Here is a 12,052-nt window from a genome sequence, read left to right as displayed (position 1 = left end):
TATATCTATTCCCAGAGGGGTCACTTTGTGGTGACCTGTGTCTCTGGTTCGGAGATTTTTCTCTTCGCCTAGGAGACCTTCCTCGGGACTGGAATTTCTTTTCTTTAGGATTGGATTGTTTGTTTCCATCCCAGTTCTTTTTTGGTGATGTAGATTTATTATTAAAAAATAGTTTTTCTGGACTTTCAATCAGTTGCGGTTTTACTGGTATTCCACCTAAACTATCTCTACCTAGTTCCTCATAGGATTTTTCTATGATTCTGGCAATTTCAGCTGGTTGGTCTGCTATATCTGTCTCTTTTAACCTCTGGCGGATCGCCACGTTTGCTGCTTCACCTTTTATGTTGGCTAATAATATAGCCGAGACCTGCTTGAAGTCTTTTAGTAATTTCATACCAAGAGTTAAAGCGGGTTCTGGACCGTATTCGTCTTGAATTTGTTTTAGCACATCTGGTATAACCGAAATGGATGGAACACCGTGCGTTTTTGTGTAGATGGAAGCAAAGACTGTACCCCAAGTGTCACAGTCCTCAATGTGTGGTGCGATTCCCATTGGGAGACAGATAGTCAGAATCCTGTGTTTTTCTAATGGGGTGGTGTCAGGAAACACCGCCTCTATTTGGGTGATTTTCTGTGCCAACCAGAATGGTATTTGTTCCCGTTTAGCCGGTACTTTACCTAGGCAGGATTGGATGTTCTGTGGTGTAATTTTATTTGTGTTCCCCTGGTGAGGGGTCAGTTGTGGTAGTTTAATCGCTGGCTGAATTGTTGAAGTCCGCATTACATATTGGACTAATTGTCTATGAATTTTTAGTAATTGTTTTAGCTGTATTAACAGCTCTCCTGTAGACATCCCTTCGATGTCTGGGTGTGGTGTGTATCCGGCTAAGACCGGCCACGTTGCTCCTGGTCTACCTAAAGGACCGAGCCTGGTAATGTGATTGTTATGTTTTAGGGCGCCATCAAATAAGAGCAAATGCTCTTGAAATTTGAGTGGTACTTCCACCTCCTCGAAAGGAGTATAAATGTCAGGTGGTACCTCTATTTTGTAATAGTGGAAGTACTTTGTTACAGCATTTGCTGCTGGAAAATGTATCCATGAATAGTATACCACTGTCGGCCGATATTCGTGTGCCTCAATTACGAATATGACTGTGCCACCTCTAGGTGTCAGTCCATTTTCTATAAGTTTTAAGGTTATAGATTTCCTTTTGGTGACCGGGATTAGTATTATATCCCCGTCTGCGTCTTGTAGTGCAGTATCAGCTGCTGCTATTTCAGCTGCTAATCTAACTGCCTCTCTTTCTTCATCACTGTCTCCCATTTTACCGACAGGATGGTATTATGTTTGTTTGCAGATCAGGTTTCTTATGGAAACAAAGATTAGATGCACAATATTTTGGAACAGTGTATCCTTCAACGTTGACTATACCAAGAACCATACATAGGAGTTCCCTCCTGCGAGGTTTTGGAGGATATAACCTTTCACCCACTCCAGACGTCTTTGGAGTATTTGGGAAAAGGGGTCTGAGTGAGAAAGCACGACTGAGTTACTCTAAATGTCTTAAGTTAGTTTTATCGCCCTTTCCAAACGCGTTGGGCGCCATGTAGTGTAGTTCCTATCTTCCCAATAGGCTCTGCGCATTGGAATAATACCTACAGCAGTAAAGGCCTAGGCCAGACGTTAACTAGGTCTACTACTGTCGATACTAGACTTAAAGTTTTGGGTTTGCCAGCTTAGCTCAGAGTTCGCTAGAAACTTTCTCGAATGTTCAAGGAGGACTTAACTTCCCTGATTAGACAAGAAGGGATTTAGTTTCTGACAACCATAGAACATGACAACTTTGTTCTCCCCTAATCAAGAGTCAATCTCGAGAGTCGTGTGAACAAAAGGCAATTTATTTTACTCAGTCAGTACGTGCATTCTTAGTCTCATCAGATTGTAGAGAAAAGGAAGAGACGGGCGTATTCAATAAAAAGGTGTCATTTATTGATCAGTCTCTTTTCTCGTACAAGAGAAATGGATCGATATTATTGCAATACTTATAGTTAAGTAAAGTGCATACATTAAAAGCAATAGTATAAAGTAATACTGTAAAAACATTGATATGGTTTCTAAGCCATATGATGTTTTAAAATGAATAAAATATATTACATACACATATACATTTGACTAAACGTACTCAACTGGTGTTTCTAGATACGCCTACCCCGTGTACCTGACCTAAGTCTAATACGTGGGCGGGAATAGAAAGTTACAGTTTAAGTTAAGTTTGTTTTTGCCAAGTGAATAACTAAAGAATTCTCTGTGAGGGGTTATTCAGTTCTGTACCTGGAAGTTAGGATGAATGAGGAATGGTATCTCTCTCTCTGGTCTCGATATTCCAGGCGGCCTGCGAGGGCTGCCCAGAAACGCCGGTGCTGGATTCTCGGCAGGAGAAAGCAGCGCGTCTCTCAGCGTGTCAGGAAGGCGGGGCTGCTGCCAGCGGGGTCTGCTCTGCTCTCGGCTTCGGCAAGTATGGCTGCTCCGTCTCGTCACCACGCGCGTGTTTGCATATGGCAAGATCGGTAATATTTATACCTTTAAGGTGCCGAGATTGACGTAAGGATGGACATAGATACGTCAATAAAGATGTCATACGACTTGCTCGTTAGCACATTCTTTTACTAAAGTTCTCGGTGAAATCAAAACAATGGCCGCAGGGTTTTGCCCAGGTTGTCATAGGTTTGATTTGTTATGAGAACTCCGTATGCCTTATCAGGGGCTGGAGGAATATCGCTTGTCTAATTAGATCGCAAGCGTTATGACCTAATCAGATAACACGTTCCTGTGCCGTAGTGTGACTGCGTCAGATAACGGTATCTGCATCATGGGGGTTTTCTGCCTCATGGGCTGACTGCTAGTTAACTTGTAGGTTTGTTTAACTAGAATAGGGTCAGGAATAGGGGGATCGATTCAGAACCTATAGGAATACATGACAAAGGGATCAATTTCTTTTAAGGTGTAGAGATGACACAATCGGAGAGGAATGTGGCTTAAGCATGAGTCACCTTTGGAGAAGGTAATCTTGGTGGTGAAAAGAGTCAAACACATGATAAAGTGTGTATCTGAGTTGATCAAATTCTGGTTCAGAGAAGAGAGAGGAAACATATGTATCATAACAAATTATAAGGAGATATAAAAAAAAATAAAGAGAGAAGATTGTATGACATTTATGGGGGAATGCTTTTATTGTGGGAGGAGCAAATGCAAAAGTATCCCCGGCTCTAGGTGCGATTTGTCATGGCTGTAGAATGAATGGGTATTTTCAAAAAAAGTCTCAGAATAAACAAGAAAGAGAACAGAGTAAGGAGAAAAAAGAGATCACTCAGGGTATTGTATTTCAAATTGAGGGAGCTCTCCAAAGATTCCAAGTGGTTTTGTGAAAATTGATGGTGTTGAGCTGAAACTGAAATTAGATTCACATTCACACCAAACTATTATATTCAAGGATGTGTATGGGCATTGGTTTCAAGGGGAAAAAAAATTGCATTCCATGGATGTGCAGACTGGTGGTTATGGGGGACAAACAACAAGTATGCTGGGTTATTTCAATACATGTATTGAACTGGTACAAAATATTGGATTGGCAAGCTCTATGTGTCAAAGAAAGGTGATGATTTGCTTGGGTGACTGCATTAACTAACATTGAGGGTTACATTCAATCAAATTCTGAACCTCAGGTAAAGTCCACATTTGTAAAGCGCACAATCACCCGTAAGGGTCTCTAGGCGCTGGGGGCCGTCGGGAAGATTAAGCGAGCTATTGCCCAGAGTCACATGGTGCTGGACTAACCTGCCGCCGGAGCCGGGGATCGAACCGTGGTCCCCAGATTCCAGCGTCAGTCGCCCTGGCCGCGGCGCCACACCTCTACAGGAGGTTGAGTAAAATTACAGTGATTTGTTGTCTAATATTCCCTTATAGTTCAAAGAGGAGTTAGGATGTTTGAAAGGATATAAACCTTGTATAAAGTTAAAAAAGGGAGCAATACCAGTAGTAGCCACAGAGAGGAGGATTCCAGTTGCTCCACAGGAGAAAGTACTACACAAATTGGAGAAATCAGTAGGGAGAGGATGTGGCTCAAAATCTTGTGATTACAGTCAAATCACTTAATCTCACAGTGCCTCAAGAAAAAGAATGTGTCCATCTGTAACACTCTAGTACCTTCAGGTTTAGTTTGCGCTATAAACCCCCCCCCCCCCAAAAAAAAGAAGATGCCACTGAGTGGTTGCCTCTGATTGTCGTTTCCAAGAAAGCTAATGGAGATGTTGGTCTGTGTGTGGACCTCAGAGTACTTAATAAGGAAGTAGTTGTGGATACATTTTCTCTTCCCAACATTGATGAGATAGTCTTATCTTTGGCAAGAGTGACATTTCTTTACAAAATGTGACCTTACACAGGCATACCATCAGGAGAAGTTAGTTTAGAGTTCACAAGAGCTTACAGCATTTATAACTTCAATGGGTGCTTTCAAGTTCAAGAGGATGCCTGTTGTACTTGTGTCAGCAGCCTCTGTATCTCAGAGAATCATCTGAATTATGGAGTGAAAGGTGTCAAATGCTATCAGGATGATCTGTTGATATTTGGTGTTACGCTTGCTAAGCACGATTCAGGAGTAAGGATTGTGTTAAAGAACATGATGGATGCTGAATTGAAGTTAAAGAAAGATAAATGCACATTTGCAGTACAGGAAGTGAATTATCTGGGGTCATCTGATCACAGGAAGGGGTTTTGCCCCAAAGAAAGAGTTAGTAGATGCCATTCTGAAAATAGCCAAAACCACAGATTGCTTGTAGACTAGCTTCAGGGGGAAAACATCCTTTACAACGCAACTTTTACCACGCAGTGCCTTTACGACGCAACTTTTACAACGCAAACCATTACAACGCATTGCGCTGGGGGCGCGCTAGGATAGGGAATAGATTTAATTTACTATCCAACACCTTCCCTACTATCCACGGGGACTGGAGTTGGAATAGTAAATTAAACTATTCACTATTCAGCATCCCTAAGCACTATGCGTTGTAAAGGAATGTATTGTAAAAACTGTGTTGTAAAGGCATGCGTGGTAAAAGCATGTGTTGTAATGTCATACATCCGTTTCAGGGCATTAGTTACATGAAGAGGTACAGGAGGAAAGTATAGATGCATGCAAAGTTACACTAGGAATTGTAAAAGAAGAGGAGTGGAAAAAGGAAACATTGAAGGATAGTGAGTTGAGGGAAATTATTCATAAAATACAGTCTGTGCAGGTTCAGTTGAAAGCTTTGTCAAAGACATGGATAGTTATTTCTAATGAGCTAGCGGTTGACAGGGGCATGTTATTGAGAGGAACAAAGTTACTTTGTGAAGAGAAGTAAGTTAATAGATGAGGGTCATCAGGGTAATTTGGGAATAGTTAAAACTAAGGAGGGATTGAGGGCAAGATTTGGTGTCCAGGAATGGATTTAGGTGTTGAACGTGTGGTCAGGGAATATGTGCAATGTAAGAAGAGTGCTAACATTTTGACACCACGTTCAATGCTGTTGGTTTGTCATACAATTGCCAGATAGTTCATGGCAAGAAGTTGCCATGGATATTATTCGACTATTGAAAGGAGGTCTTAAAATTCAGCCAATGAGATAACACCCACAATCTGGAGAGACATCCCAGTATCCATCAGGATCATCCCACCATACCCCGACTGAGGAAAGAGGCGAACACATGTCTCTTTAAGAACACTCCATCCCAAATAGTGGCAGAACTAGCCACAGTACTATTCATCACATGCTGATGTAAATATACTCTCTTATAGTAGGATTGCTACTGCTTTGTAAAGGATAGGTATGATGGTTCTCTTACACCCGCCTTCCCACAGTGCACTTTCAGACCCATGGCATCCGACCCTCAGTCCATAAATTCCCTTCCATCACCATGAGACGGTTTGCCTCTGCCACCCCAAGTTTGTAGGTGGGCCCATTCATGTAACTACCTTTGCCGCTGTTTCGTGCAGTTCCCTGCTTTCTTTGGGTGTACTACCACTTTTGTATACTGGTCCCGGCACGTCCTTACTTGTAGTCCGAGTCGGCGTCCTCATCTTCTTTGCCATTGGACTGCATGGGCCCCTACCTACGCCACGAAGTTAACGTGAATTTTGTGCCCGCGTACGCCAACCTGTAGCTGTAGTACTGCACACGGTGTCAAAAGGAAGTGTGCAGCAGGTCGGTCAGGCCAGCCGGAGGCTGGATGCACATGGTCTGGGGGCTTACAGACAGTGGAGCCTGGCTGCCACCAGATTGTTGTCCGGGCCTGTCATTTCCTCCTCGTCCCCGGGCTAAGACTCCTGCCAGGAATGGCTCTGCGGACCAAAGTGAGCATGAGCTGTGCGCACACTCGCTCGCCTAACGGTCTCCCTCTCCTTTCTCCACGTACGTCTGGTGTACGAACTGCGCAGCACTGGCGTCATCCCGTGACACACTCACCATTTGCAGGCGACACAGTACCGTGTCGTGACACAGAGTTTGGAAAGGTCTGATCTAACTGAACAATTTAGAGACTAACATGAGTGAAGGTGAAAGCCAGGCATTAGTTAAGCTTACATATTTGTGGATTGTCAATGGGAAGTACTGGAACTTGTTAGGGAGAATATCCCATGCAAAAGGAGGCAGAGTGTCTATAACTGTCCTGAAAAAAGAGATACTATGAATATGGTCAGTAAAAATAACCAAAATATGGCTAAAGGTACGCTGAGAAGCCACCACCAAGAAGTTGGAAGAGGTTTTAGTGAGAACATGGCAAAGACGCTATTGTCAATGTGCTAGATTGAAATTGAAAAGCAATGCTAGGAGGATGTAATGGATCATAAGACAGAAGATCCCTGAAAGCATCACCTAGCAGTGTTCATTAAAGATTGTGAAAGTAGAAAATGGCTCAATTCTCCTAAGTGTTGATGAAACAAATGGTCCTGGGCTTGTAAGTTAAGATTGTGTGAATTAGTTTTGTAATAAAGCAACTAAACGAGTACACCAAGTTACCGCAATACAAAAAGCACACTCGGTAGAGCAGACATGGTCTAAAAGAATGGATTGCTGGTGGCTTCTCCTAACAACTATGAATATAAATTGAGAAAAATAGAAAAAAGAACTACTAATCCACCAAGTCAATAAGGCAAAACGATTAACCCATGGGCGGAACACTATGCTACGCTCGTGGAGTGTGCGTAGTTTGTGCAATTACCTGCTACGTGAATTGCACATAGCACAGTTCAAAACCGCATAGCATAGCGGGCATTTTTTGCTCGCTTGCGATCCTCAACGTCAAGTTGACGACCGCGAGTGAGCAAAATCACCATCCCGGCGAGAAGTTTTCCTCGTTCGCGAACAGCAACATCAAGTTGCCGATAGCAAGCGTGGAAAATAAACCTCCTGGCGAGATTCTCAATGCGGGGAGGTCAGGTCTCTCATTACGAGTGGTCGCGTATGCTCGCAACCGCTCGCGATGAGAAACTACCAGTCCGCGTTGAGAAAGCTGCTGCTCGAGTACAAATCTGCTGGAGCGGCAGAAAATGACTGCTTGCACTATGCAAGATGCCATTTGCAAAGACTGCACAGTGCGGACAAGCATCCGGCACTGTGTAATCAGTACGAACAGCATTTTCCCTACCACACTACGCAGTTCGCGTAGCTACGCATTGCATGCGGAGTGCAAAGTGCACTTCGCATAGCTCTACTATGCAAACTACGCCCAGGATTAAAAATTATCCAGGCAAGAAAGTCTTGGTGGCAAGATGAATTTGAGGTCAGAAGGGGTGCTGTAGGATCATATGCAGCCAGGACCAGTAAGAAGCGGTACGTAGATATTTATTAAGAGCAAGCCAGTGGGAGTGGATCCCAGCCTCCGGTACAGTCTTCAACTGACTCTGTCCCCACAGTGTAGCACCATAAACTTGGTTACCAGCTAGCCTGGATTCCACACATCCTTCCCCTTTAATAGCAAATAGCATAACTTCCATACTCACAACAAATATGAGAAAATGGTAACTAACAGAAAAAAAGTAAAGAACACTCACATCACAAATTAATACAGCTGATTCCTTCTTACTTCACAACAAAATTATACCATGACTCTCCACCTTTACAACATCATTATGAGTGATCGTTCCGCTGGCATGGTTTGCATCATCATTTAATTTTCCAGTATTATGAGTGAAGGTTTCCCAGGCAAAATTTGCATCATCATTTAGTTTGTCAGTATTCCTTGCCACTTGTTTGGCTTAACACCATAACTACCCATCTGCCCTGGTAAAATCCACATACACTCCTTCATCACATTTCCACGTCAACATTTTGTTACATCTTGCCATTCTCCACATTTCCAAACCTTTCCATCACTTAACAATGCTGATCATGGAAAAATCTTTTTCACTTACAGCAGTCCTGAGAAATTGCTGCAACCTTTTTTGGTCATCACACCCAGCTTTACTCTCACCCAATCCCCTGATAATATTTCCCATCCCTGACAACATGCTTCTTCTCATAGTATTCTTTATACACGTTTTGGCATTCAACAAATTCCCCTTGTCCACTGAGGGAGACCATTTACTTTGCTCATGTTCATCCATGCTGTGATGTCCTTAGTAAATGGTTCTCTACATCTGAGTATTCTAATGAGACTGGACCCAGTCAGGGTGGGAGTGATTCTGTATGCCATATCATGTTTGCTAATTCCTTTTCCCAGTCCAATCCAGCATTAATAGTGACTTGCACACAAACAATAATACCTTGGTTGAACTGTCCCATAGCACCATTCCCAGCCGGGTGATAAACTGTGGTGTGTTGGAACTTCCTATGTGTCCAATATGGGTCCCAACACATCCACAGCCAATTCCTCCTAATGGTTTTCAGGGCACCAAGTCTCGACCAGAAGGCCTGAAAACTGTCAAAGATGTGTCTGCATTGGCACACAAAACGCATGCTCTCAAACACCTCTCGATGTCAGCATCCACTCAAGCCCGCCAATTTGAGGAATTCACCCTCCTTTTTGACTTAATTATACTGAAATGGCCTTCATGTGTGATTTTGAAAATTCTTTCACTAAGACTCGTGGGATGTATTATCCTATCAACTCTTAGGTGGAACCCATCATCATTTAGTGATAATTCATTCTTGAGCTCCCAAAATTTCATGCTCATTTTTTGAAGTCCAGCCCCTGGTGACATATCCCTTCCCTGCCATTAAGGTGTCATCATAAGCTGCCATCCATCCTCACTCCTTATTACATCCTCACTGTCCTCAACTAGGGTTACACTGTATTCATCCCAGATATTTCCACAGTGTTCATCGATAGGTAAGGGCGAGCAGCTCAAATAATCTGCCACTTTGTTTTTGTTACCTGGCAAATATTCCACATCATACACAAAGTCTAAACATCTCAATGTCATTTTAGCAATGTGAGGCATAGCCTTAACCAACCTACCAGAAATCAAGATCTTCACAAGAGGTTTGTGCTCCGTTTGTAAGGTACATCTGGAACCTCATAAAAACGGTCACAATGTTCCATGGCTCAAACACTAGCTAACATTTCTTTCTCTATTACAGACATTTTTTCCTCAGCTGGTCTTATGGAATGAGATGCATTTGGCACTGTACTTTCTGTTCCCTCGTCTGATTTTTGTGCCAACACCGCACATAGTTCCTTACCTCTAGCATCAGACGTGAGGATGCTATGTGCAAAAATATCAAACTCTTGCAAGGGAACTGCTGTAAAAATACTTTGTTTTATGCTTTTTAATGTCTTCACTCGATTCACTACTCCACACAAACTACTGTTTTTCCTTCAGTAACTGCTGCAAACCATGTGTCTTCATTGCAACATTTTCAACAAATTTAGAATACAATTCTGCAAGCCCAAGGAAGGACCTGACCTCTTCCCTTGATAAAGGGACAGATTCATACTGATCAATTTTGCAATGTACTTTTTAGGTGAAATGCCTTAACTTCAATCTTTAAGCCCTAAATACCTTACAGACCTCCTTGTAAACTTACATTTCTTTAAGTCAGTTGTCAAAGCCCTTAGCCTCTAAAATGTTAAAAAGTTGCCTCCATTTGTGATCATGTTCACTCTTATCTTTTCGCAGAATGAGTCTATCATCTTGGAAGTAAGTGACTCCTTCCAGATCTTTGAACAGCCTGCGTATTAGGCGCTGAAACTCAGCAGCCGCTGATGCCAGTCTAAATGGCATGCATACAAACCTGTAGCATCAGAATAGTGTAAGGAATGTTGTTACCTTTCTGCTGGAATGGCACAACAGAATCTGGTGGTAGGCGTATGTTAAATCTGTTGTAGAGAGCCACGCAACACCCCTGGTATTCACCAAATATTCATTGATCTTGGGCAGTGGTAATTTGTCCAGCAAGATGTTTGTGTTTAACTCCATGAGATCCACACATAACCATATTTGTCCATGGGGCCGGAACCAAGCTGTGGACCAAAATGGCCGCACAGCATTGAAGCTCTGCCGGTTACACCAGCAAACCAGCAAATATCCCCTGATAAATATGAACATACTCTAACGAAATTGGAGCCGCCTGCCCTTTGAACGCCGCCCGATACTGATGATTGCACCCGACTGCTGATCACCGCACGGAAGACTGCGATTCCCGACTCCGACTAATGCGGGGACAGTTACAGCAAATGCCGGTGGCACTGACCTTATATGTCTGGAACCCAAAAGCTGAGAACGGGCCCAGAGGACTGGATAAGACCAGCAGGAGGAGCCGGGGTGCGGTGAGTAGGCCGGGCATGTGGTGATACCCTCTACCCTCCTCATTCTACGTAGATCTCAGGCTGGTGGACCGACGATCTCTTTGATCGTTCGCCCGCCGACAACTTGTGCGCCCCTTCGCTGTGCATGGCTCCACGGGAATAGGGCCCGCGTGAGCCCGCCGAGCGCAATCCAGTCACAAAATCGGGCTCACAGAGGGAGATCAGTGGGGCATTGGCATCGCCAGCACGCGGGTGCTTTCCCCACCACCAGCAATTTGGCCCTTCAGCGTCCTGGGCATCCACCAGCTCTGGGCCCCTACAGGCTTGCAACCCTGCTGAGGGGACAGCCCCCTCCATCGTAGACAGGCAAGAATGCCGGAAGATCTGCACCCTTACTAGTTACTATTAGTGAACAGACTCTAGGAACAGCGGGTCTCTATCGCAGCGTGCCGCGGGAGTGGTGTCTCCAGCCCGACATCAACAATAGCCCCACCTAGGCTGTCTCCAACCTCTGTGTGGCTCTAAGGCAGACCACAGAATAATCCTGGGCCCTTGCTGTTTCCAGCGGTCACAGCGCTCACCCCTGTGATTGGACCACCTCATCCCACAGGCATAAAAACACTGTATCCTTCGCACTGTTGCCCTCAACCAGTGACCCACTCCAGCTGCGAACCCTGACCCACACTCTTCAGGGCACAAGCGTCATGGGCCACAAAGACCCAAAACAGAGGACTCTCCCGTTTGAAAAACTAGCAAAGACAGCCCCAGAGACAAGCACCACTATGGCTGAGGGTGGATGAGAGGCGATACCCGCTGGAGAGCCCAGAGATCAAAGTACTTGCTGCTTCACGAAATGAGATCAGGATTCAGAGCCTTGGATCGTACGTTCTATGCGTTAGACAAAAACCTTTCTGACGTCAGTGTCCAAATCCAGGCATACGACCGGCGGCTAGACATTGCAGAAGCCCGCATATCTGACATTGAAGACGGCACAGTTCAATCACTCAAGCGCTTAGAAAGAGTAGAACGTACCCTTAAAGAGGTGGCGATTAAAAACGAAGACTTAGAATAACCTACACTTTTTGGGTGTTTGGGAATCTACAGCCACAGGTCATATGGACACCTTTGTCAAGATATGTTTGGGAGAGACTCCTTCAAGTCAGGATTCATGGTGGAGTGCGCCCATCATACACTGGGCCCCCATCCCAACCAAAGCTACCCCCCAGGCCCATAATCGCTAGTGTCATGAACTTCAGGGACCACGACACG

This window comes from Lissotriton helveticus, chromosome 7 (genome assembly GCF_964261635.1).
Source record: "Lissotriton helveticus chromosome 7, aLisHel1.1, whole genome shotgun sequence".
NCBI lineage: Eukaryota > Metazoa > Chordata > Amphibia > Caudata > Salamandridae > Lissotriton > Lissotriton helveticus.
Note: the sequence above shows the minus strand (reverse complement) of the source record.